This window comes from Hyperoodon ampullatus (assembly GCF_949752795.1).
Source record: "Hyperoodon ampullatus genome assembly, chromosome: 2".
Taxonomy (NCBI): domain Eukaryota; kingdom Metazoa; phylum Chordata; class Mammalia; order Artiodactyla; family Ziphiidae; genus Hyperoodon; species Hyperoodon ampullatus.
This window is the reverse complement of record NC_136915.1, coordinates 39,485,886-39,512,590: the sequence shown is the minus strand read 5'-3', so window position 1 is coordinate 39,512,590 and position 26,705 is coordinate 39,485,886. Positions and strand designations below refer to the sequence as shown.

The 26,705-nt window shown below is 51.9% G+C and overlaps 1 pseudogene across 1 annotated transcript; it reads right to left on the bottom strand.

Annotated features, from left to right (window-relative positions):
• On the bottom strand, positions 1 to 20,901 carry LOC307064216 (fatty-acid amide hydrolase 1-like; annotated as a pseudogene). The gene is made up of 12 exons: positions 20,878 to 20,901; positions 20,453 to 20,641; positions 11,566 to 11,680; positions 11,162 to 11,310; positions 10,721 to 10,848; positions 9,927 to 10,154; positions 7,685 to 7,936; positions 6,570 to 6,763; positions 6,248 to 6,347; positions 4,483 to 4,593; positions 1,511 to 1,653; positions 1 to 129 (listed from the first exon to the last, which is right to left on the bottom strand). The product of its transcript is annotated as a fatty-acid amide hydrolase 1-like (transcript).
• Positions 20,902 to 26,705: the final 5,804 nt, after the last annotated feature.

Here is a 26,705-nt window from a genome sequence, read left to right as displayed (position 1 = left end):
TCACTTGAATTCCCTGTGCCTCTTGACCAAGGCCTCCACCTCCTTCATGAACCGGAGACACAGTTCCTCTTCTCATGGCAAAGCGGTGCACTGCACAGCCGCCGAAAGCCCCACAGATCCTCTCACCACCTGCATAGAGAGAGAGTCTGTGGACTCAGAGCCTGCTTCCTGCTCACAGACCCCTTGTCCAGCCTTCCTCACCACCTTTAGGTGTGCATTAATCCAAATATCTCACCCCAGTCTATATTAAGGTAGAGATGTCCTGGATCTTAGATTTCCAGGCTTCCTCAGCTCTCAGCAAAACCTGGGAAAACAGTTCTGCTTTGGCTACAATTCTCCAGGGTTAAGATATAAAACTTGCTCCCTGTGTAGAGAGCTGACTTTAAGGATGAAATATAAAACCGAGTATCCACCCCAGTGTTCTCAGCAAAGGAAAGAAGAATGTGCAAATCCCTGACCCAGAGTCTCATTACACTTCTGCAATGAAAGGGGTGCCTTGACCCCAAACACAGGCCCAGGAACATAGGGGCTGAGCCTGAGTCCCTGCCATGAAATCCAAGCATAGTTGTAGGCATTCAAACATGTTTTCATTGCTTTATGATGATATCATATAAGCCCTTATTTGCCTTTGTCTCTGGAGCCAGGTCACATGGCTTCAAGTCCTGGCTCCTTCACTTCAGCTGGGTGTGTGGCTTTGGTCAAGTCCCTTAACTTGTCTGTGCTTCCATTTCCTCATTTGCAAAACCTCACAGGACAGTTATGGGATTTAATGATTTAATATATATACAGCACTTTTAAACAGCTCTTGGAACAGAGTAAGAGCTCAAAACACATTAGATAGTATCATTATTGTTATCTTCTCAGAATTCAGGTCAGCAGTTCCACTGGGTAACTCTAGCACTAAAATCAATTTCCAGAAAAAATAAGTTACTTAATGTCTGACTCAGACACATGCATACTTTTCAGAGCCAGTCTCTCTCTTTCCCTCTCTCTCTTCCTCTCTCTCACCCAAGTCAGGGTTGTTATTTTAGACCATGAATTAAATAGGTCCATGGAAATATCTCCTTTGTGAAGCGCTCTCTGAATTAGTAATAGTAGCGTTTATTGAACACTTCCTACATACAAGGCATTATGTTAATTGCTTCACTCTTTTTCCATTTAAACTTTAGCACAAACCCGCAAGGTAGATGTTTTAAATCCCGTTTTCCTGGGGAAGAAACTGAGGCCCAGAGAGGGTCAGTGTCCAGTTCAGTTACAGAGTAAGCTCCTAACCAGGGACCTTCGCCCTGCTCCAGCTACCCTGCCTCCGGGATCAACTTTCCCTACAGAAGTGTTAAGGAAACCACTGCTTTTGCAAAGTATTCTCCCCTGACAAGGACAGAGGTTGACTTGGAGGTCAAATAGTGTGTCCTCAGGGATGGGGTGAAACTGCATCTGAAGTCATAAAGGGTAAACACCAGGAATGAACGGCCCCACCCCAACAGGGAGAGAGGCAGAGAGGGAAACTGACCTGGGAATTTTTGTCGGAACGATCTCTGTAGTAGCCCCTGTAGAAAGCCAGTTCCTCCTCATCCTGTAGCATCACGGTGGTGACGGGCACCACACCGGCAGGGAAATTCAGGATGTTGTACAGGGCCAAGTAGGAAGATCTACCTGTAGGAAGATCCAGGTAAGCCCAGAAAATTATCTGCTCAGAAAAGACTCAGTGGGAAAGAATGTGGGTGAGCACTCCCTCAGGGTCCTTCTTGGAACTGCAGCCCTCTGCTTGTAGTAGCCAGTTCAGTGCAGGGGGTGGGCCTGACCACTGTCTCCTGCTCCCCACAGTGGAGGGAAGGAGAAAATCAGAATCCGCTCTGTACACATGGCCAAAACGCACATGAAAAGATGCCCAACATCACTAATTATTAGAGAAATGTAAATCAAAACTACAATGAGGTATCACCTCACACCAGTCCAAAGGGCCATCATCAAAAAATCTACGAACAATAAATGCTGGAGAGGGTGTGGAGAAAAGAGAACCCTCTTGCACTGTTGGTGGGAATGTGAATTGATACAGCCACTGTGGAGAACAGTATGGAGGTTCCTTAAAAAACTAAAAATAGAACTACCATACGACCCAGCAATCCCATTACTGGGCATATACCCTGAGAAAACCATAATTCAAAAAGATACATGCACCCCAATGTTCATTGCAGCACTATTTACAATAGCCAGGACATGGAAGCAACCTAAGTGTCCATCAACAGAGGAATGGATAAAGAAGATGTGGTACATATATACAATGGAATATTACTCAGCCATAAAAAGAATGAAATAATGCCATTTGTAGCAACATAGATGGACCTAGAGACTGTCATACTGAGTGAGGTAAGTCAGATACAGAAAGACATCATATGATATCATTTATATGTGGAATCTTAAAAAAAAAAGATACAAATGAACTTATCTACAAAACAGGAGTACAGTCACAAATGTAGAAAACAAACTTATGATCACCAGGGGATGGGGGGGCAGGGATAAATTGGGAGATTGAGATTGACATATACACACTACTATATATAAAATAGATAACTAATAAGAACCTGCTGTATAGCACAGAGAACTCTATTCAATACTCTGTAATGGCCTATATGGGAAAAGAATCTAAGAGTGGATATATATATAACTGATTATTATTATTATATATATATATAACTGATTCACTTTGCTGTACATCTGAAACTAACACAACATTGAAATCAACTGTACTCCTGTAAAAATTTTTAAAAAAAGAATCCACTCTGCAAAGCCTTACTCAAGTGCCAGGCACTGTGCTCCCCTCTCTGTGTTGCTGAGTCCTTGACTCTTCTCCACCCCGTGAGATGGGGATTACTATCCCGCATGTCTCACTACTGGGAAACCGAGGTGGCAGACAGGTACATAGGTACACAGCTAGTGGGCGGCAGAGGATTCAGCCATGCCCTCCAGTACATGGGGCTCCAAGAGGGCTGGAGTGCGCAATGCAATCCTGAGTTGAAAAGGCAGCTCCTCCCAGCAGCCACCTGTGTGCAGGGAGTGAGCATCAAAGCAGCAGTGAGGTGGACAGAGGGCACTAGAGCAGAGCCAGGTGTGGGGTGTGCCTTTGGGCAGCCACCTGGGGGAACCCAGAGGAGAGGACTCCAGGCTTGAGGTGGGTTTGCATTCTGCACGGTATCACCTCTGAGACCTGCACCTGCGCTGGGGATGGGTTGCTGCCCTGTACTGAGGCTTGCATTTGCAGGTGGGCTGGGCTGAGGCCACCTTTGTAAGTGAGGCAGCAGAAAGCATGTTAAGAGTGAATGGGGGGGACTTCCCTGGCAGTCCAGTGGTTAAGACTCTGCGCTTCCACTGCAAGGGGCACAGGTTCAATCCCTGGTCAGGAAACTAAGATCCCAAATGCCATGGGGCCAAAAAATAAATAAAAATAAAAACGTAACATTTGAGGATTTCCCTGGTGGTCCAGTGGGTGAGACTCTGCGTTCCCAATGCAGGGGGTCCGGGTTCGATCCGTGGTCGGGGAACTAGATCCCACATGCATGCCGCAACTAAGAAGTCTGCATGTTGCAACTAAAAGATCCCGCATGCCGCAACTAAAGATCCTGCATGCCGCAAGGAAGATCCCACCCACATGCTGCAACTAAGACCCAGTGCAGCCTAAATAAATAAATAAATAAAAATTTTAAATGTAATATTTTTTTTAAAAAAGAGTGAATGGATATGCTAAGAGAAAGAAGTCAGACCCCCAAGCTTCGTATCTCATGATTCCATTTATATGAAATCCTAGAAGAGGCAAAACCATAGTGACAGAAGGCAGACCAGTGGTTGCTGGATGTAGGGGTGGGGTGAACTGCAACAGGACATGAGGGAAATTTGGAGGATGATGGAAATAGTCTATATTTTGATTATGGTGGTGGTTATACATGTATATATACATTTGTTAAAATTCATCAAGTTACTCAAAATTGGTGAGTTTTACTGCGTGTAAATTATACTCCAATAAAGTTCATTTAAAAAGTGAGTGGAGGGAATTCCCTGGTGGTCCAGTGGTTAGGACTCCACACTTCCACTGCAGAGGCCACGGGTTCGATCCCTGGTCCGGGAACTAAGACCCCACAAGCTGCAGGATGCGGCCAAAAGAAAACAGAAAAAAAAAAGTGAATGGAAATTGGGAGTGAGTGCTAACAGGTACAGGGTTTCTTTTCAGGATGATGAAAATGTTCTGGAACTAGATAGTGGTGGTGGTTGCATGACATTCTGAATATACTAAAAACCACTGAGTTGTACGCTTTAAATGGTGAATTTATGTAACCTGAATTTTTTCTCAACTTAAGAAAAATTTTAAAAATAGTGAATAGCATCAGAGGTCAAGGCCACAGAGGCTGTGGCAGGACTCAAAGGTCCTGGACTCCTAGTCTCAACCCCCACCCCCACCCCCACCCCCACCAAGACTCAGTGCCCTCTCACTTGATGCCATGGCAGGATAGCTGATATAGAAGGCAGGGTCTCCAGAGCTGGTGCCAGCAACATGTCCAGGTCCAGAGACATCCACTTGGCTATGAACTCTTGCTGATATTCCTGCAGGGATAGTGGTGGGCAGGAGGGGTAAGACTGGCAGAGGTCAGTGTTTTCAGGACAAGGTCAGGTGTTGCCAGGCCAAGTTGGAAGAGTGCCCAGGCTGTGAGATGCAGACTGAGATGGGGGCAGGATGGGGGGATGTCAGGGTCTTCCCAGGGGCCAAGGCGAAGGGATGGGAAGGGGAATCTGAAGCTACAGTGATTTGGGGACAATGCATCAACCTGGCCCCAGGGAGGCAGACTACATTAACCTCCTAGGTCACCATCCTGGTGCAGCTGGGCATGCCCTGCCGGCCAAGACAGAGATCTACCCCCTGTTGGGCTACTCCTGTCATCACTCAGGTGTCTACTGCCCCTGTTCCGGCAGTCCCTCAAGGTCTCCCCAGGTATACATCGCCTCCACTGCTGTGTGCTGCTCTCACAGTTTCTTGGGTGTCCTTGGGTGTCCCTGGGGAATGGGGAAGACTGAGAAGTCCAAAGGTCAGCACAGGAGGACTCCTTTTCATACAAATGGGGACATGACACCCAGGAGGCAGGGTCTGGCCTCAATGCCGGCTGCATATCAGCTGGCAGCCGATACAGGAAATCACCCTGTATCTTGTCCCCTGGACAAGACACCTTGCCTGTCCAATGTTCCCAAGAGTACACATCCCCTGATCAGAGCCCTACCACCACCACCAGGCTAAGGGACCCACAGTCCCCCTCAAAACCACAGGTCCCCTCCCCTAAACTGCGAGGCCCCAGGCCAGCCTTCAGGCTGCTCCAGCCCCAATTCCAAACAGCACCTCAACTCCAAGCGCACCAGGCCAAGCCCAACAGCAAGGCCAAGCCCAACAGCAAGACCAAGCCCAAACCAGCCTCCTCTCCCAGCCACATCCCCACCCCAGTTCCAACCTTAACCCCAACCCAAACCCAAACCTAACCTCAACTCAGGCCCAACCTTTATCCCAGCTTAACCCAATTCTAGCATGCACTCAGAGCTCAACTCCAATTCTAACCCAGCCCCGGTCCCAGCCACACCCAAAAGTCTAAATCTAACCCCATGTCAGGCATGACTCTAAAACCCTAATTAGATCCCAAAGTCTAAACAGCCCTGTCCCCAGCAGACAAGCCCCCACCAGCCACATGACACTCATCCAATTCCCATGGAAAACCCTTGTGAGCTGGACCTGAGGAGACTCAACTACTCACCCCACTTAACGAACCTCTTCCAAATTCTGGCCAGTCCGGGGCTCCCAGAGGTGGGGAGAGAGGCGGAGACCAACTTTAGAAACCACAGGGCAACACCAGCCTGCCCGGGACGGGGGCCCAGGAAGAGCAACTCTGCTCTGCTTGTCCCTAAGCCCCTGACCACCTCACCAAGCCCTGGGCCCCCTCTAGGCCCCACCCGCTCTAAATCCCCTTCCCTCTCACTGACACTCCCCCTGGCTGAGCCTCTCTGAAGCCCCCTCCCCTCTCTGAGAGCACTCCTCTCTTTTGGCCCCATCCCCCCTCTTTCAGTTCCTCTCCCGTTGAGCCCTTCTCTGAGCCACCACATTCTCTGGGCCTCCTCTTCCTCTCTGACCCGACCTCACCCCCCTGGGAGCCCCCTCCCCTTTCTGAGCCCCTGTCCTCTCTGGGCCCCTGAGTCCCTCCCGCTCTGGGCCCACACTCACCATGTACTTCAGGGTCCAGGCCAAGAAACACTTGAGTGGGTCTGGCAGGCGGAGCTGGCTGACCGTGTCCTTCATGTTGGGGTCCACAATGTCCCCCTTACTGAGGAACCACAGACACAGAGCTGGTCAGTTACAGCCTTCAGCCACCAGCTGGCTCCCACCGCCCAGCTTCCCCTCGGTAGATAAGCCACGGAGGGAGGTCAGACCCAAAGAAACACTCTGTTCCCACCAGCACCACCCCTGGAATGTGTGCGTCCTGAAGACGGGGCCTGAGTGGGTGACTTGCTGCATAAGGTCACACAATTAGCCAGAGGCATCCCACCAGCCCAGGCCCACAGCTCCCCTCCTAGGGCTCAGGTTGCCACCAGCCCCCTCCCCATTTCCACCATGCACCATATCTGAGTCCCAGCAGACGTACAGCTTCTCCAGAAGACTGGCCCCTCCCTCAGCAAACAGACCCCCGCCGTACAGGTGTAAGAAGGCATACACAGCACGGGGGATAGTGAAGGGGATGACCTGGGGAGACAGAGGCCGAGTCAGGGCCTGGAGCTCCTCCTGCTCTGCCCTGTGTTCTCTCTGCATCCCTCAGGATTTAGAGAGAGGGTACCACCTCACCCCTCACCTCCATCCGCCTCAGCCCCGCAGCGGGGCATGAGAAGCCTCGTGCCATGCCCACTCCCTCAGCCCACACAGAGATGAGACAGAATTCGAGCTGCCTATTTAGCTGTGACCCAGCCCCTTGCCAAGTGCTTTACTGTGAGCTCACTTAACCTGCACAGCCACCCGGTGTGGTAGAAACCTGAGGCCCAGGGGGGTGAAGAGACTGGCTGGGCAATTCTCAAAGGGGAGGCAGGGCCGCCGGGGCGTGGGAGGTGGGGGAGGGGGGATTTCGAGGACAGAGCGCTCCTTACAGCCATTTGATGGAGGCAACAGAAACCCCGGCTATGGGAATCATAGGCGTGAGCCCCAGAGTCCCCACCACCGAAGGGGTATGCCTTCCTCACAGGGTGGGGTCCCCCCTGCTCCCACCTCCACCCCATCAGTCTTCTGGTCCAACCTCTTCATTGTACCAGTGTGGAGACTGAGGCCTAGAGAAGCGACGTGACTTGGCCAGGGTTACCCAGAGGCCTAAAAGCCCAGCTTCACTCAATACCAGCCTCTAAACCACACTTGCTGAGTATGCTGTCTGTGTGTGTTGGGTATATGATGCTGGAGTCCCTCCCTCTCTGGGGGTAATATCTTCTATGGCTCAGGGCGGCAGAGAAGCCAAAGCAGCGGGCATCCAGCTGGCTGATGGAGTGTGTGGGCTTCCTGCTCACTGCACCCTGGGCTGAGAAAGGAGGGCTTCACAGGGAATGGTCAGACAGCAGACCTGCCAATGAGGAATGAGGGGCGGGGGGGAGGGAGCCCCCCAGGTCTGCCCTCCACCTGGCTCACCTCCTCCCTGAAGGGCAGGAGGGCACGGTGGGGTGCAGTGGGTGAACGTCTTCAATCAGCAGCGCTCGCAGGCACAGCACCAGGCTCTTCACGTCCCGGGCCATGGGGCCAGCCGCTGTGGTCACTGCACAGAGGGGGCGGAGGGAGGCAGATACACCGCATCCTTTCTGCTCTGGGGACCCCAACTGCCTGGCCTCGGAGGATGGGACCCAGGCCGTGATCAGGGCAAAAGGAAGAGGTCCTGGGGCCAACCTGGGTCAGGGGTTGAGGACGGGTGGAGTCGCAGACTGGCTAAAGCGACTCTAGTGCCTGAAAGGAGACCCTCATCTGGGGCAGAACATCAAGAGACCGCTAGGAGACGTTAAAGCTAAAGAACAGGATGCACCTCTCAGTGGGGCAAGAGTCACTGGCCTAGGGAGCCACGCAGAACCTTCTCCCAGATTCCTTGATCACCAGTGGGGCCAGTCTGTCTGAGATACAGGACAAGTGAAATGTCCTTGGAGAAAGGCAGGCAGGTTTGTCTTTGAATGGATGTGGCCAGAGGCAGACAAGACCTCACCTGATTTCCTGCCCTTGACAGCAGAGGCAACTCCGGAGTAGCTGCAAAACCCCGCCCACCCAGAGCCCAGCTCAGCACCTGAAGGGAAAGACTTGGGTGCCAAAGAGGCTTGAGCACCCAGCCAGAGCACTCCCCCGGGACCCAGCACACAAGAATGGGAGCTATTTCAAACCCTCCCATGACTTTCTACTGCCCACAGCATAAATCTGAGCTCTTTGACTGCCCTTCAAGGCTCTAAAATATCAGCTCCTTCCATAACTTCCCCTTTCCACACACCCATATTGCTCCAGGCAAAATAGGCTGCTTACAGAATTACAGCCTTCTAGATGTCACTCCAGCTCTGCATGTCCATCCTTCAAAACCAAGCTCAAGGGACTTCCCTTGTGGCTCAGTGGTTAAGACTCTGCCTGCCAATGCAGGGGACACGGGTTCGATCCCTGTTCCAGGAGGATCCCATGAGCTGCGGAGCAACTAAGCCCATGCGCCACAGCTGCTGAGCCTGTGCTCTGGAGTCCATGAGCCACAGCTACTGAGGCCATGTGCCACAACTGCTGAAGCCCATGCACCACAACTACTGAAGCCCATGCACCTAGGGCCTGTGCTCTGCAACGGGAGAGGCCACTGCAATGTGGAGCCTGCGCCCAGCAACAAAGAATGGCCCGCGCTCGCCGTAGCTGGGGAAAGCCCGCGTGCAGCAACGAAAACCCATCGCAGCCAAAAATAAATAAATAAATAAATAAATAAATTTTAAAAATCCAGGCTCAAATGCTGCCTCCTCCAGGAAGCCTTCCCTACCTTTGACCTGCCTCTGAAAATTTAAAATCTAAGCTTTTAATAAATCTCTATTGTAGAAAATGTCAGCTTCATCCTGTAAGTTCCCACAAGATTTGACCCTCTCTTAGAGCCTCGATCACTTGCTGACTAAGCCATTCGGATGTCTAAGAGCACAATAGGGCCAGGGGCTAGGTCTGAGAGTGTTCTGTGTCCCCATTACAGGGCCCACACAATGTAGGTACTCAGAGTGGGGTTGAAAGATAGGTGGAGGGGTGGATAGATGTACGGATGAATGCAAGATAGATGGAAAGATTAATGGAAATACGTATGGAGAGGTGGGTGGATGGATGAATGGAGGCACATATGGATTGACTGATGACCAGTTGAGTGGATGGATGGAGAGATAAATGGATGAATAGATGAATGAATGAACGAATGGAAGGAAGGATGTGTGTAAGTTCTTCAAGGGCTGGGATATTTGTCCATTTTGTTCACTGATGCATCCCAAGTACCTAGTACAGTGTCTGCCTTTGTCCAATAAATTAAATGGCAGATGAATGGTGAAATTGCTTGATGGATAGAGACTGGGATGATGACTGCATGGGTGGATGAATGGATGAGGAATTGTTATAGATGGATAAATGGATGGGTTGATGTATGAGTAAGGGGAAGGGTAGGTAGATGGATGCATATACAGACAAATGAATTAATGAAGTAATGAATGAGTGGACAGTCTATTCCACTGCCACCCATACCAAACATGGTGTGTTTAGCTGTGACTGAGGCAGGAGTTATTTGAAGCCCTCCTACCTTCACCCACTTCCCCTAGTACTGAGCTAATGAGAGTTGATGTGCGGACCAGACCCTTAGTTCCTCCAGGCTGGGCTGGAGGAACCCATCACCGAGTACCTGAGGCAGTATCCTGTGGTCCGGAGGCCACAGACACCACAAAAGCTGACTGGAATGCAGACACTGCCACCAGTGTTGGTACCCATGCCCAGATGGAATTCCCTCCTGCCAGGAGAGCTCCCTCACCCCCTGAGGAGCCCCCATGTGTCTTCTTTAAGTTCAAAGGGTTGAATCTGTGCATGGATGGGGTTGCTGCAATCAAAGCTGAGGGAAGCAGAAGAAAAGGGGCTGGGAGGGGAAGGTTTAACTGGAGAAGTCTGGCCCGCCCACAGAGAGGCCGACCTCCCACAGAGTCACCCCCAGGGCTGGTGAGCTCCACCCCGGGGGGCTGGAAACCTCCTGGTGTCCCTTCAGCTGAGGTGAGGGGCTGCTGCAGCAAGAGACCAACCACAACTCCTCAAATAAGGATCAAGGAGCCCACAGCTCTGCTATCAGAACTGGGAACAGGTTCCAAAAACAGATAGAAATAGATACACCAACAGCTGAGTGGGGTGCAGGGGAGGGGAGGAGAATAGAGAATAAGAACAATTAGAGAGAAGCTGGAATAGAAACAGAGATGTAAGTTTTCAGAACCTTGGGACCTGAGGGCCCTTAGGGAGCATGGAGTCCACCCACACGTTGTCAGATGAGGAAGTTGAGGCTCAGAGGGCAGAGAAGACTTGCCCAAGAACCTCGGTCCCAAGGTCTGCGTGACCGGCCCTCACCTCACCCTCAGCCCTGAGTCTGGACTCTCACCTGCTTCTTTGTCCTGGGCCCAGCCCCGGCCCCGGCCTGCCTGTTGCAGAGAACTGAACAGTGTCTGGGGGAAGTTGGTCTTAACGAAGGGAATGGCTACCCGGGCCTTGAGCCCTTTCACAATGACCCCATCCTTGGCCACCGGCTTCTCCAGGAACTGGGCCAGGCCACATGTCGAGTCATGGCCCTGCAGAGAAGTGACATGAGCTCCAGCCCCTGGGGGCCAGGGTGGAATCAGCCAGCGGACAGACTCTCATCCCCACTCCGCTCGCACTCACACACATTCTCTTGCCCTCTGAGACACAAGTGCTGCACCCTTAGAAGTATTCACAGATGGCAGAAGAGCACGGTGGTTAAGAGATGGCGTTTGGGAGCCCGACCGCTGGTTCGGTTTCCCAGTTGGCCACTTTCTAACTGTACAGCCTCGATTAAGTAACTTGCCCAATGTCACACACTCAGATGCTCATGTGTATACATGCACGTGTACCCCCAGGGCTCACCACGCAGTCATAGGTAGCCTTGAGGCTGATGGGGACCCCGCAGAGAAGGCCTCGCTCCCTCTTCTTCATCTTCTTCAATGCCTGCAGTTGTTCCTCCATTCCCCCAGGACCTCTGTCAGGCAGTTCACCTCCTGGTTCACTTTCAGTGCCTGAGCAGCACTGAGGGAGACCAGAGGTGGGCTCAGGGGGTGGCCAGGCACAGGGCACTGAATCACCCCATCCCCTCTGCCCACCCTGACTCAGAGCAGAAGTGACAGATGACTGTGGCACGAGTCACCTCCCAAGCTGGCTGCAGCGCCACAGGGTCACACCTGTCCCCCAACTCCTCTAAGCAGAACAACGACGGGTGACATCCCCCACTCCACCCAGAGCCCCAGGGTTGGGCCCTGACCCCGACCTCCCCCCCCGCCCAGGTAGCTGCAGAGGACGCTCTCCAGACTCAGCTTGTCAGCCTGCAGCTTCTGGGCCAGCTTCTCCTGGGGCAGCTCCAAGAATGGGCTTGAGGTCCAGCTCTGGCTCCTGTGGAGTTGGGGGGCGGGCAGATGTCATACTGCTCCACTCAGGGCCCCCCACACATTCAACATCACGCCCACATATCCCAGTGGACACGGTGTGCTCATCACATGTTCCTGTGCTCATCCTTAGCATAAAAGACATCTCCTGGCCTGTCTCCCAGTTGGCATGAAAGCCCTACAGGGACACAGGTGTCCTCTTCTGTGTCTGCCTCCCCAGAGTCCAGCCCAGGGCATGGCACAGAGAAGGCCTGCCCCCCTCCTCATACTGCTATCCAGCAGGGACACCAGTGGAGTGGGAGTGACTCTACAGGCACATCTTGGGACACAGGGGTTACAGAAAGTGAGGCTCAGTTCTGTGAGGTTTGCCTTCAGGGCTCAGCCCAGCATCCCACCTTTCCTTCTTCTTCAGTCCTCCCACTCCTGCTGGTCTGACCTTGGGGAAGGGCAAGATCCAGCGTGGGTGGCAGGAGAGCTGGGAGCCAGCCTTGACCACAGCACTGGTCAGCTCCCTTCCCATGGCCTAGGTCTCCTCAGAGAGGAAAGGACCGGAAGTCAATCAGGAGTCAGCCATGCAGGTGAGCACAGACAAGCCCCCCAGCTGCTCTAAGCTCAGCCCTTCAGGGTGTGAGGGAGGGCCTGAATCAGCCCTCAGAACTCCAGTCAGGGGCAAGGGTGATGTGACAAGGACCTAGCACACAGCGGGTCCTCAAGAAGGCGAAGCTATCTCCCTCTGCCCTCCACGGTCCCAGCTGAGACCCTGCCGCTGGCAAGCTGGAGTGTGGGTTGGGTGGAGCTTTCTTGGTCCTGGAGAGGAGCAGGGGGAGACAAAGGGGTTTTCTTGGGAGGTTGGGGGCTCCAAGGCTTCTTGGATTCTTCCTAGTCCTCATCTTATTCTCCTCTGCAGCATCTGACTCTGAGACACCTTCCTTTTGGAAACTCTCCCTGCCCTCAACTCCCCTGACTTTCCCCTGTTCTCCAGCAATTCCTGCTCAGTCTCCTCTGGCCCTCCTCTCTCCTTACCTGCCCACCTTCCCTGGGCAACCTCAGCGGCCACATGGGCCCCACAGTGCCCAGATCTCCCCATTTCTCCAGTCCAGGCCCACCTCCCACCAGGCCTCAAACCCATTTACCCACCCACGGACCCACAGTCATCCAGGACTCATCATTTTTCTGTCAAACCTGTTCTTCTTCATGAGATTCCCAACTGATGATACTTGTGTCACCCATGCAGTGAACCTCAAGATCACCCTGGATCCTCAGACCCAAGTTTTTTTTTTTCTTTTCACACACACACACTCTATTTTATTTGTACAAAACACCAAGCATTGTAAATGGATGACCACAAGAAAAGCAACAATGATTGCAATTACCAAACACTAAACACACTCATCCTATGTCATAATATTGACAGACCCAAGTTCTGACCATGGATTGATAAATGCTAACACAATCACATGTAAGATAGATGTGTTACAACACTTCATACGTGCCAGGCCCCATTCCAAGCATTTTACATATAATAGTTCATATTACTCCTGACAACAACCCTAGGAGGTAGGTCATGTTATTTTCTCATTTTACAGAAGACACTGAAGCACAGAGAGCAGTTTATCCAAGGATCTGGATTCACACCGGCCTGTGCAGCCCCAGTGACCATTCTGTTATCCACACACAATGCCAATAGGTGGTCCTGCCTCCTTCAAATCTCCCACCTCGGACTCCTTCTTGCCTAGAACCTTCTCTGTCTCTCAGTTTTCTTACAGCCTCCTCACTGGCCTCCCTGCCTCTAGACTCTACCCCTCCAGCTCAGCCTCTTCACTACAGCCTGGGTGATCCTTTCCAGAACTTATAAAACCCAAATCTGACGACAGGTCCCAGTTGCCCTCAGAATAAAGTTGCAACACCATTCTCTTCAGGATGGTTTAAAGGCTTTCACCATAAACATATAACGTGTTCACACATAGATACACCAATATTCGCAGTTACCCAGTACTTACTGCACTAGGAACACGTCAAGCACTCTGCCTGTCCCATTTCATTAAATCTTCACCAAAACCCTTAAATGGGTGCTTTTTAAATTTTTTTTTTTGCGGTACGCGGGCCTCTCACTGTTGTGGCCTCTCCCGTTGTGGAGCACAGGCTCCGGACGCGCAGGCTCAGCGGCCATGGCTCACGGGCCCAGCTGCTCCGCGGCATGTGGGATCTTCCCAGACCGGGGCACGAACCCGTGTCCCCTGCATCGGCAGGCGGACTCTCAACCACTGCGCCACCAGGGAAGCCCTAAATGGGTGCTTTTATTATCATTTCCATTTCACCAATGAAGGCAACTGGGACACAGAGGTTAACTTTCTTGCCCCAGGTCATAAAGGTGGGGACGCTTAAGCCCAAGTTATCTGTAGCTTCACCGTTACCCTCTAGTGGTTCTTGGGAGGGGAGCTTTTCTGATGAAGCACTTCCTGGGTGCCAGGCACTGCACTAGGCCTTTTCTCTGCCTGGGTCCCGGTGGGCCCATCTCACCAGCCTCTTCTTGCCTATTCCCCTCCCGTATACTGCTGCCCAATCCTTCTATTCACTGTGCCATTTTGCCATCTCCGTGCCTCAGCTCAGAGCTCCCCAGCCTGTTTGCCACAAGTGAGACCGGCTGGAACCTGGGACCCTTTGCTGGGACCTGGGCCCCTTTGCTGCTGTGCTGCAGAGCTTGCACCTGGACACACCTCTCCTCCAGCAACAAAATACAAAGAAACTGTATGGGACTAAAAATGACTGCATACATGCACGGTTGGGGCAAATTCTGGACCCAAAAGATACAAAGAGACCAAAAACTCAACTGCCACTTTTGAAGAAGCTGGAGCAAAAACAGGGTGTCGGGAGCAAAAACAGGGTACTGCGCATGCCCCCTGCACACAACACCACCTAAGGGGTGGGCAAAACACCTAAGCCACCCCTCTGGCCTGATCCCTGGACACACCCCTACCCACACCCCATATATGAAACAAGCTTGCCCCCCTTCGGGGAGCGAGCAAGCAAGGGAACATGTTGTTTGTTCTTGCTCCCCCCACTACAGAAGGGGCCCCAATAAAGCCTTGCCTGCATTTCTTGTCTGGCCTCTAGTCAATTTCTATTGATTGGGGAAGGCCAAGAACCCTAGTCAGTAACACAAGGACTTTCAGGAGGGCCCGGATATGCATCACCCTGGACAGGGCGAGCATTTGGCTAGAATGCACCTCAACAGCTGCACCCTCCGTGCCTAAAAAATATTGAAATCCTTCTGAGTCACTTAGCAAAGAGCCACTGCCCTGAGCACTGCACCACCCCAGCTGCCCTAGCCCCTCCCCTGGGATTGCATCCTCTCTTCACAGCCCAGCAAGTAAAGGGCTCCTCTAGGCACAGCCTCTGACTCCCTCAGGGGCCATGGAGGGCCAGCCTGTGCTCATCCCTTGCCTTTCTCTCCCCAGTCCTGAGGAGCCCCACGAGCCCCATCAGGGACCACCCAGCACTCGCCGGTCCACGGACACCCCATCAAGACTGAACGCCAAGCCCGATTCCCACATAGCTACCTGGAGAGGTGGCACCCCTGGTGGCACCCTGAGGGCAAGTGCCCGGCGTCCATCTGGACCCCTGAGGCTAGCGTTCCCCTGCAGCTGTCCTTGTGTGGCCACTGGTGAAAATGGCAGCCTCTCGGGAAGCTGGGGAGAGGTGGGGAGAGCAGGCCAGGAGACAAAAATGGAGGCCCTGCAGGCCTCTGCTGGGACTGCTCCTCTGCCAGTGCTGGGCTGGGGGTCTTTCAAGGGCCTGAGGAAACTTTTCACCAACCCTGATGAATGGAACAAATCTATTAGAATAAATTCACTGAAACTCACTAAAAGCCCACTCAGCAAGGACAACATTAGTTTTATTGCTAAAATGAGAACTATCACTTAGATAGTGTTTGCTGTATACCCACTGTAAACATTTATTAACTTACTTGTGTACTATAATTATAATCATCACCCCATTGTAGACATGAGGAGGTTAAGGCACAGAGAAATTATTTTAAATGTAAGCATCAGAGTCAGGATTCGAACACAGGCAGCCCAGCACTCTCTTAACTACCCCTTAACCACCATGTTACACAGGTTCTCCCAAGGCCTGTGAGATCAGGTTCGATGTAATTTATATGACATTCTAATAACAGTTTTATGACTTAGTTGACAACAGAGATGCTTGAATATATAAAATCTCGGAGGGCATTAGAAGACCTAGGAGTTGCGAGTGTCACTGCTACTGTTTCAGCAGAAGCTGAGCTAGACTCAGCCCAAGAATGGATGCATTGGTGTTGAGAGAAAGTCTCTACTTAATGAGACTGCAAGTCACCTAATGACTCAGTTTATTGAGAGAGCTTTGAAAGATAGGGACATCTTCAAAAGATGACAACCACATCAGACAATCCCCACAAATTTTCTAAAAATCAACAAATTATTTGGAAATTATTAGAATAATCTGATGAAAGAATTGAGCCTCAACTTCTATTGCTTTTAAGCCATTTTAGTATATACTGGGTGGGCCAAAATGTCGTTCATTTTTTTCCATAAGATGGCTCTAGTAGCACTTAGTTGTCTTTAACTTCATTTGAAACAATTTTGTTAGATTGTATGTGACAGCTGTCATATCACCCTGCATTTAAAAAAAGACTTACCAAAATTGGTGAATTTTTGTGTAGCCTTTTTTTTTTTTTTTTTGCGGTACGCGTGCCTCTCACCGCTGTGGCCTCTCCCGTTGCGGAGCACAGGCTCCGGACGTGCAGGCTCAGCGACCATGGCTCACGGGCCCAGCCGCTCCGCAGCATGTGGGATCTTCCCAGACCGGGGCACGAACCCGCGTCCCCTGCATCGGCAGGCGGACTCTCAACCACTGCGCCACCAGGGAAGCCCTGTGTAGCCATTTTAATATTGAAGACAGAAGAAAAAAAGCAACATTTTCGGCAATATTATGTTTTATTTCAAGAAAGGTAAAAATGCAACTGAAACACACAAAAAGATTTGTGCAGTGTATGGAGAAGGTGCTGTGACTGATCAAATGTGTCAAAAGTGGTTTGCGAAGTCTAGTACTGGAGATTCCTCGCTGGACGATGCTCCATAGTCGGGTAGACCAGTTGAAGTTGATAGTGATCAAATCAAAACAATAATTGAGAACAATCAACGTTATACCACGTGAGAGATAGCTGACATAACCAAAATATCCAAATCAAGCGTTGAAAGTCATTTGCACCAGCTTGGTTATGTTCATTGCTTTGATGTTTGGGTTGACATAAGTTAAGCGAAAAAACCTTTCTTGACCATATTTCCGCATGCAAGTCACTACTGAAACGTCATAAAAATGTTCCGTTTTTAAAACGAATTGTGACGGGCAATGAAAATGTATACTGTACAATAATGTGGAACAGAAGAGATCATGGGGCAAGCAAAATGAACCATCAACAACCACACCAAAGGCCAGTCTTCAACCAAAGAAGGTGATGTTGTGTATATGGTGGGATTGGAAGGGTGTCCTCTATTGTGAGCTCCTTCCGGAGAGCCAAATGATTCATTCCAACAAGTACTGCTCCCAATTAGACCAACTGAAAGCGGCACTCGACGAAAAGCATCCAGAATTAGTCAACAGAAAACGCATAATCTTCCATCAGGATAATGCAAGACCACATGTTTCTTTTTTTAAAAAATACATTTATTATTTAATTTATTTATTTTTGGCTGCGTTGGGTCTTCGTTGCTGTGTGCAGACTTTCTCTAGTTGTGGTGAGTGGGGGCTCCTCTTCGTTGTGGTGCACGGGCTTCTCACTGCGGTGGCTTCTCTTGCTGCGGAGCACGGGCTCTAGGCACGTGGGCTTCAGGAGTTGTGGCACGCAGGCTCAGTAGTTGTGGCGCTTGGGCTTAGTTGCTCTGAGGCAATGTGGGATCTTCCCAGACCAGGGCTCGAACCCGTGTCCCCTGCATTGGCCAGCGGATTCTTAACCACTGCGCCACCAGGGAAGCCCAAGACTGCATGTTTCTTTGATGACCAGGCAAAAACTGTTACAGCTTGGCTGGGAAGTTCTGATTCATCTGCCATATTCACCAGACATTGCACCTTCGGATTTCCATTTATTTTGGTCTTCACAAAATTCTCTTAGTGAAAAAAATTTCAATTCCCTGGAAGACTGTAAAAGGCACCTGGAACAGTTCTTTGCTCAAAAAGATAAAAAGTTTTGGGAAGATGGAATTATGAAGTTGCCTGAAAAATGGCAGAAGGTAGTGGAACAAAAGGGTGAATATGTCGTTCAATAAAGTTCCCGGTGAAAATGAAAAATATGGCTTTTATTTTTACTTAAAAAACTGAAGGCACTTTTTGGCCCACCCTGTAGTGTAGAAGAGATCACCCCGTCCTGCCGAGCCCCACAGGTCCAGGGACGTCGGGCCTTCTCCACGCTCAGCTGGTCCTGCCTCCACGTGTGGTTTGAAAATCAAAGAAAATATATTTTGAAGTTTTTAGTAGATTGATTTATTATTCATATTTCCAAAGTGGTTGTTAAATATGTTTAATGTCATAAAACCCCTCAACCCTCGGGGTGGCCACTTTCCACCTGAGGTGACCAGAGCCTCCTAGGCAGCAGCCTTCAGCCAGTGGACCCTACAAATATTATTTTCTAAGTATTCTATAGAAACATTGCCTTATCTCAGGCTTTTCTCTCTCTGGTACTGCCTTTCCTGTTCCTTCCTCCTTTTGGAAAACTCCTACACGTCCTGCAAGGCTTAGTTCCAACACCACCTCTCTGTGAAGCCTTCCCCACCAGCCCTCTCCAGACAGAAGAGATCACCCCTCCTGCTGAGCCCCACACCTCCCTGGGCGTCTGGCCTTCTCCACCCTCAGCTGAGCTGCCTCCCCTCGTGGTCTGCACAGCTCTGTTTCCATCATACCCCACCCAGACCGGGAGCCTCTTTAAGGCAAGCCTGGGTCAGATGTCAGATTCATCTGTATAATGAATCTGTCCCCAGGGTCCAGCAGAGGCAAGACCCAGGGGAATCCTTTGTGAAATATTCCTAAATGGAAATGAATTGGATTTGTTTGAATCCTGTGAGGGTTTGACCTGTGTTTCAACCTCCCACCTGCCTGGGTCAGAAAGCTGGTCATCTGAGGCCTTGAGGGTAACCCTGGCAGAGGAGTGACCTGATTGGGAAGGTGCCCAGGACAGACATGTGTAGCTATGTTGGGAAGAGAATAAGGTGCTGAGAGCCAAGAGGCCTTGAGGGAAGGCTGGAGACACCGTGGATAACCTCACCCCAAACCCTTTACACTCCTCCAACCAATCAGACAAGCCCCTCCAGGTACCCAGCCAATAACTACCTATCCCAGACACCCACACTTACACCAACCAGATGCCCAGACTCAGACTTCCTCACACATCAGACACACGACACCATGTGTACACACTCAGCCAAACATGCAGACCCAAGCCAGCCGTACATACCTAGATGAATACATGCCAATCAGTAACACGTACACACCCAGCCAGGCACATACACCAAGGCCCGTAACCAAACCCAAGCAGCGTACAGCCAGACACACACCCATCCAGCACACAATAAAACGCCAGCAGGAGGCACACACAAGCAGACCCTGGTGTTTGCAGTAAAGGAACCTAAACTCACCACTGCACACAGATGCGGCCTCCCCACGCACACAGGAATCTTCTCCATCACACGGATTCGCCGCAGCAACCCCATTAGCCCAGATTTCCTCCTCATCATCCAGGGAGGGGCAGCTGCTCTCTGGGGGCAGATTGATTTATCCAACTAATTAGCCCCAATTAATATTAATACACATTCTCAGGAACTGCAGCAGCTCGGGCAGAGAAGCTGCCTGGGCCATCAATCACCATCCGGGGGACAGCAGAGGACACTCAGGAACTCCAGAGCACGGGGACAGCACCTCAGGCACTACCCCAACCCCCGCTCCCCGGGCTCCCAGAGGGAGTCTGCCACTATCACCCAAGACATCACCAGCCCACCCCTCCTGGGGCAGTTGGGGAGCCCAAGGCCCAGAAAGGGACTGTCACATCCTGCAGGCCACACGGCAAACTGCAGGCATGGTGCAGAGTTGTCTCTATGCCTCTCCTTCCCCAGCTCCCTCTGCCACTCTGGGAAGGCTTTGCTGACTTACCCGCAGCTAAACCGCTTCACTGCGAGGCCCAGCCCAGGCACAGTGACTTGCCTCAGTGCCTTGCACTAACCCCAGCCAAGCTGTTCAAGCCCCCTTTTAAGAAACATAGCTTCTTGGGAGGACCCCATCTCCAGTGACCCCATGTGCTTTGCACCTGTCATGCGCTCAGCAAACATTTGCAGAGCCCCGTGCTGGCGGGGGTGGGGGGGGCAGTGAGAGGCAGAATGTGTAGACCAGGGTCCTGTCCCAGTGGGGTCTGGGGGTGCTCAGGGGCTGAAAGGGCCCTGGCCTCCTACCTCCAATCACCTCCATAAGTTTATTTTATTTCAACAAATAGCCCAGGTAAACACCCACAATGCTGCTGAGCCCTGTGCTGGGCACTGGGAGAAAAAGAAAATACACCGCCCCCGACCTCAAGGGGCTCAAAGGACACAGATGGAGGAGGAACTGACAGGGACACAAGGAGCCAGGGTGGGGAGCTGAGGCGGGGGCTGCTCCCTGTCTTCTGAAGGAGATGGGGCAACGGTAGGGGCCCTGTCCTGAGGTGGGACCCACCACTGGGACTGAGGGCTGGGGGCCTCAGGGGTCAATGTCCGCTCACCTGCTGCCGGAGACATTGTGCCAGGGCTGCCATCTGCTGCAGCGCCCCCTCTCCGTGCTTCTGCACCCTGGGATCTTGCTCAGGGCTGGAGCCTGATGCACCACCAGCGAGTAAGACAGCCAAGCCGCCACAGGCGTCGTGCGGATGCACCATCTGCTCCCTCAAGAGCACTGCCTTCTTATTTGTCAGCTACACAGCCAGAGCACACTCCCACGCCTCTTCTCCAAAGGGGCAGGAGCCACGGTCCCAGGTGTTGACAGAACCCAACCTCCTCCCAGCCAGTTCTTACTGCCATCTGGACTTATCCTCTATCTGGACAAAGTCCCCTGTTCCTCAGGCCGTGCAGAAGAAGGGGCTTTGGCAGAAACTAGCCTGAAGAGGAGCCCAAGACTGCAGGTGGGCAGTTGACCAGGCTCTGATCGCACCTCCTTCACGTCCTCCTCCCCCATCCCACCCATCAGACACCCCACCAGCACCCTAATCTGACCCACACCAGTTCTGGATGGGGTTGCCTGTGGCTTGAAGGATAATCGCCAATGCCCTTAACATGGCTCATAGGTCACAGGGAGAAGGACTGAACAGCCCACGGCCGCCCAGAGTTAGCAGCTCACTCTGCGGGTGTCTGGGGCTCAGGCAGAGAAAAAAGGAAGGGACACCGGGGGTGGGGAGCAGGCAGAACTCAGAAGGCATCCGTCCCAGGGGACATGAGGTAAGGACGTGAGGACTGAGGCAGGCAGGCATAGCACTCACCCCTGCCCCCACCAGCCCAGCTAGACTTTCATTCCTGATTCCCAAAGCAAGGCCACACTGCTGCCCCTGGGATTCCAGCCTCCCCAGTCTACTGGTTGTCCCTTCCAGACTCATGTCCCGTTTCCTCATTGGACTAGGAGCTCCCTACCAGCAGGGAGAGCGTGCAGAGAAGGGATCTGTGGGGTGGGGGTGGGGTGAGGGGATGGAGGTAACCTCCTGGAGAGGGGCAGGAAAGACGGGGAAGATGTGCAGCCGCAGAGCAGGAGGGGCTTGATTTGGGAGCCCTTCCACGCTTGTCTGTTTGGGCCCGGTCCTCTGTATCAGAGGAGGAGAGGGGAGCAGTCTGTCACATCTCAGGCTGCCAGTCACCGGTGAACAGGAGAATGGTGGCCGCACCCTCAAGACTGGGAAGTCAGAAGCAGATTTGGTGGGAAGGAGATGGGTTTGTGGCTCGTAGTGTTGGGTCTGAGCACCCAGCGTCACCCAGGGCCGGATGTGGAGTCACGACCTACAGGGTAACCCCAAGGTCATCCACCCTCTAACACTCTTCACCGTCTCCCAGGGGCCTCTGGAACTAGCCCTCCTCATCAGCAAACTCCCCGCGTCCCTCCTCCTCTTCCCCCACCATTCCCTTCCCCACACCGCCCCCCTCACTGAACCCTGGCTTCCCCTGATAGCTCAGCTCCCCCAGGCCATCTGGCAGCTGCACCACCCCTGCAGCACCCGGGGCCTTGTTACATCACCCTTTCCTGATTGCACGCCTCCATTACGTCACCCCATTTTATCTCCTCATCACACTTACCATTCGCTGAAATTATCTTACTTATTTCTTGCCTTCCTCCCTAAAAAAAGTAAAAGTTCCGTAAAAGCAAGTACCTTGTCAGACTTTTTCAAAGTGCCTGGCACACGACAGTTGCTCAGTAATATTTCTTAAGTGGAGGAATGATAGATGGGTCGAACCCTCCCTTCCCGCCTTTATCTCGATGTATCTCTATTACCTCTATGGCTCCTTTCTAGCAGCATGTAACACGCTTAAGTCTCTCCCATCTTAAAAATATAATTTAAAATTTTTTCAAAGATTCTCTCAGATCTACATCCTTCATAGCTACCACCCTGACGTCTTTCCTCCGCTCCCAGCCAAGTTTCTCAAGTTGTCTACACTTGCTGCCTTTACTTCCTCATCTTTCACTCACTCCTCCACACAGTCCAGTCTGGTTTATGCCAAATCATCTCAACCATCTCCCTGAAGTTAATTCAGCAGCATTTGAAGCCATTGCCACCACCCTTCTTGAAATACACTCTCTCCTTGGCTTTTATGACAATGCAGCTCTTGGCTTAAATGTCACTTCCTTCAGGAAGCATTCCCTCACACACACACACACACACACACACACACACACACACACCCAGGTTGAACCAGGTACCACTTAGTTTACTCTGATAAAATAAAGTAGTGCTTCTGCTTTACTGCACTTCTAACAAGTGTTTTTTGTTTTTTTCTTTTTTTGCGGCACGCGGGCCTCTCACTGCTGTGGCCTCTCCTGTTGCGGAGCACAGTCTCCGGACGCGCAGGCTCAGCGGCCATGGCTCACGGGCCCAGCCACTCCGTGGCATGTGGGATCCTCCCGGACCGGGGCACGAACCCGTGTCCCCTGCATCGGCAAGCGGACTCTCAACCACTACGCCATCAGGGAAGCTCCTGACAAGTGTTTTTATGTGATTGTGCACTTGGTGTCTGTTTGCTAGAAGAATGAAAGCTCCATTCAGGCAGGGACTATTTCTGATTGGTTACCCTGAAGTAATTCCTGTGGGAGGAGTTCTATACGTTTATTGGATGGATGGAGATGAAGTGGGTATAGAGATGGGGAACTGGATGGATGAGGACTTGCAGACGAGGAGAAAGTCACAGGTTGAATATATACTGGGAGCTATTTGTCCTTATGGGCACAAATCAAGGTCACAGCAGTAGTTAAGATAAATGTGAAAAGGGCTGAGGACAGGGGCTGACCAGGACATTCCTGTTTAGGATGAGAAGGAAGTAACAGGTGGGGCCAAAAGGGTTCACTAATAACAAGTCACCCACTCCTCCATTCAACAAGCCTTCACTGGGTACCCACTGAGTACCAGGCACCGTGCTAGGTGCCGGATATGCAAGGGCAAACCCCACACAGCCCTGACCCCAGGTGACTTCATCTGCCTCAGGTGCACAGGGCCGCCACTCCCAATCTATGTGTAGGAAACCTGGGAGGTCTCGCCAAGGCTGGCTGGGACGCTCAGGACTTGATGAGACTTAATTATGTGGCAATATCTTATGCCCAGGTAGTCCGAGCAGGTGGTCTGGGGTGACACACCCCACGGCTCTTTCCATAGCTCTGATCTGATTGTTTATTGGCGACTTGGATGAGGTTGGAGAGGTCCAGTGCTCAGATTTGTGGATGGACAAAGCTGGGAGGCAGAGCAGAAAGAGTGGGCAACAAAGCCAGGACCCCAAAGGCTCTCAACAAGCTGGAGCTCTGGGATGACCCTAAAAGATGGTGCCTTTTAGGGACAAGTGGCAGGTCCTCTGTGTGTCCTAAACTCCAATACCACAACCCTTCTGTAAACAGACACCAGCAGAGGAGCACAGTGCCTGGACGTGGCTTCTGTCTCCAGTGTTGTGGTCACTTAGCACAGAACCTGGCACCCAGAGTGTGTTTACTGCCTATTCTTGGGATGATTGTGCAGACAAGGAAAGTACACTAAGTTTGGAGTCGGGCATGTGGATTCAACTCTTCTCTGTTCAAGTCTTTGCCCTTGGACAAATCAGCAACCCTTTCTGAACTTCAGTTCCCTCATCTATAAAATGGAAGTAATAATGCCTACTTTTTCCAATGAGATCATGGATTATCAACTCCACAACCTAATCAATATTGGATTCTATTATTAAGACACAGCCCCTGCTTTTGAGCATGGACAGAAGCACCAAGAAGCCCTTTCAACACAGCCTGACAGTTGTAAGAGGATGACCACCCTTACCTTGGAATAGTGGGATGGGGGAGGGGATCTTCAGGTGCAGACATGAGGAAGAGCATTCCAGGCAGAGCAAGCACAGTGAGCAAAGGGCATGGAGGTGGGAGGTGTGCAGTGCCCTGAGCACCACCTCAGGGCCCCAAGGAAGGGGAGGAATCCAGAGTGGTCAGTTGCACAGCCAGGTGAAGCGTGGCCTTGTGGGTCAGAGCCAGGAGTCTGGACTGAGCACAAGGTTTTAGGCATGATATTTGCTTTTAGAAAGGTCAGTCATCTGCCATATGAAAGACAGTTGGAGAAGACCAGTCTGAAGAGGGGAGGCCAGGCAAGAAGCTATGGCAGTGGACCGGGGAGTAGGGGAAAGGCTGAGACCAGGAAGTAGCCACGTGACTTAGAGGGTATTGAGGCGGCTGGACTGGTCAGACAGGAAGAGGCGGAGGCTGGCTTATGCTGTCACTCCTCTGTGCCTCAGCATCATGGGACACCAGGCAGAGGCTCTGACATAGAATGAATCAGATATCGATTCTAACTCCCCTGCTTCTAGCTGTGGGAGCTTTCTGTAAAATGAGGACACAAACACCCACAACAGGGTGAACAGGATAAAATGACATGATCACTATAAAGTGCCCAGAAGGTAGATGGCTCATATTCAGAATGTCCTTCCCCCCTTGTCCTGATTAAAAGTCACCTTATCACTTCATTCATTAAATACGTAGGTCTTTACTATCACACCTGCCTGCCTCCCTGCCTCCTTTCAGTCAACGAATATCCTCCAGAATGCAGCTCCGAGAGGACAAGACCCTAGTCTGCCACATTCATCACTGCAGTCCCAGCATCCAGTACAGCGCCTGGTCCCTAGTAGATGCTCAGTTAATGTTCACTAAATTAACTAAGCACCTTCTAGGCACTGTTCCACAGGCTGAGTATCAGGCTGAGCACAACAAAGTGCAGCTCTCCAGAAGCTTGCCTGAGTGGAGACCAAAAAAAAAAAAGTATGATTCCAGATAGTGATAATGCTATAACGTACAAAGGGTGGCATGTTAGAAGGTGTCAAGGGGAACTGTTTGCCAAGTGCGTGATCAGGGAAGGTGACATTGGCGCCAAGTGTTCCAAACAGAGGGACAGCTAACACAGAAGCTCTGGAGCAGGGACGAGCTTGAGATGATGGACAGACCAAAGGGTGCTCGTGTGGCTGGAGCACGCACGATGAACGAGAGGAAGAGACATCCAAGAGGAGGCAGGGGGGTGGGCAACGGCCACATCACGTGGGGCCTCGCAGGACTCGAGGAGGAGACTGGACTTTATTCACGGGTGATTGGGAAGCCACTGCAAGGTCTTAAGGAGAGAGGTGGCTCGATCTGATATACACTTTTAAGTGATCACTCTGGCTGCTGTATGGAGAATGGATTGGCAGACAGGTGAGGAAGGAAGCAGGGAGCCCACCTCAGTTATTAGTGTCCAGGTGAGAGGCAGGTGGCTTGGACCACAGTGTAGAGGTGGAGGTGGAACGCAGCCGGTACTCGCTTCCTCACTGACCACCTCTGCCGCCCTCAGCAGCATTTGGCCCTGTCTACCTTTTCCCCCAGCCCTGATCACAAGAGAGCCAACGTGCTTGCATCCTCCACACACACAGGCCCAGGAGCCTCTCAGGGATGGGAGCCAGGCTTGGCGGAACTCCGGCACCACTAAGCACGGGGCTGGGCACGGCCCTGCTGGGGTTCAAGGGTGACATCAATAAACCAGGGAAGGAATGGAGGAGAGGTGGCCCCCCACGGCAGCCTCGTGTCTAAAAGCACGAGGCTATCATTAACCAAAGAGAGAAATGGGGCAGGAAGCTGGGGCAGATGGCACGTGGTTTTATGGAAGGATATGAGGCAAAGTGACAGAGCAGTTAAGAGAAATCAGGGCAAAGTGCAGCAGCTGCCTGGTCACCCCAATCTAGGCATCCATGTGGGTCGGGCCTTCTAGTCAGCCCCAAGGTAGGGTCTCATGTCTGCCCTGAGATTTGCCCCACTGAGGCAGGGACGCCACTGGCAGCAAGTACAGGTACCACTGGGCACGTGACTTGGAGGGGAAAGCACCACTGGAGAAGCAGGAAAATCTCGGTGGAGAAGGGAGCCTTGGGAAAGCAGCTTGCCCTGAAAAGAATATGAAGGAGGTCAGGTGGGAGCCAGGGGCCCACCCTGACCGAGGGCTCAGGCCAGAAACATCTCCGACAGCAAGCGGGCGAGTTAGGGCTGGAGCCAGGGAGGAGCGAGGCAGCTGCACTGGTGGACCCAAGAAGCCCCTGAGTCATCCAGACGAGCTAACCCTCCACCCACCAGGCAAAGCAGTCCAGAAAGAGATGAGCTGGCAGGGCTTCCCTGGTGGTGCAGTGGTTGAGAGTCCGCCTGCCGATGCAGGGGACATGGGTTCGTGCCCTGGTCCGGGAAGATCCCACATGCCGCAGAGCGGCTGGGCCCGTGAGCCATGGCCGCTGAGCCTGCACGTCCAGAGC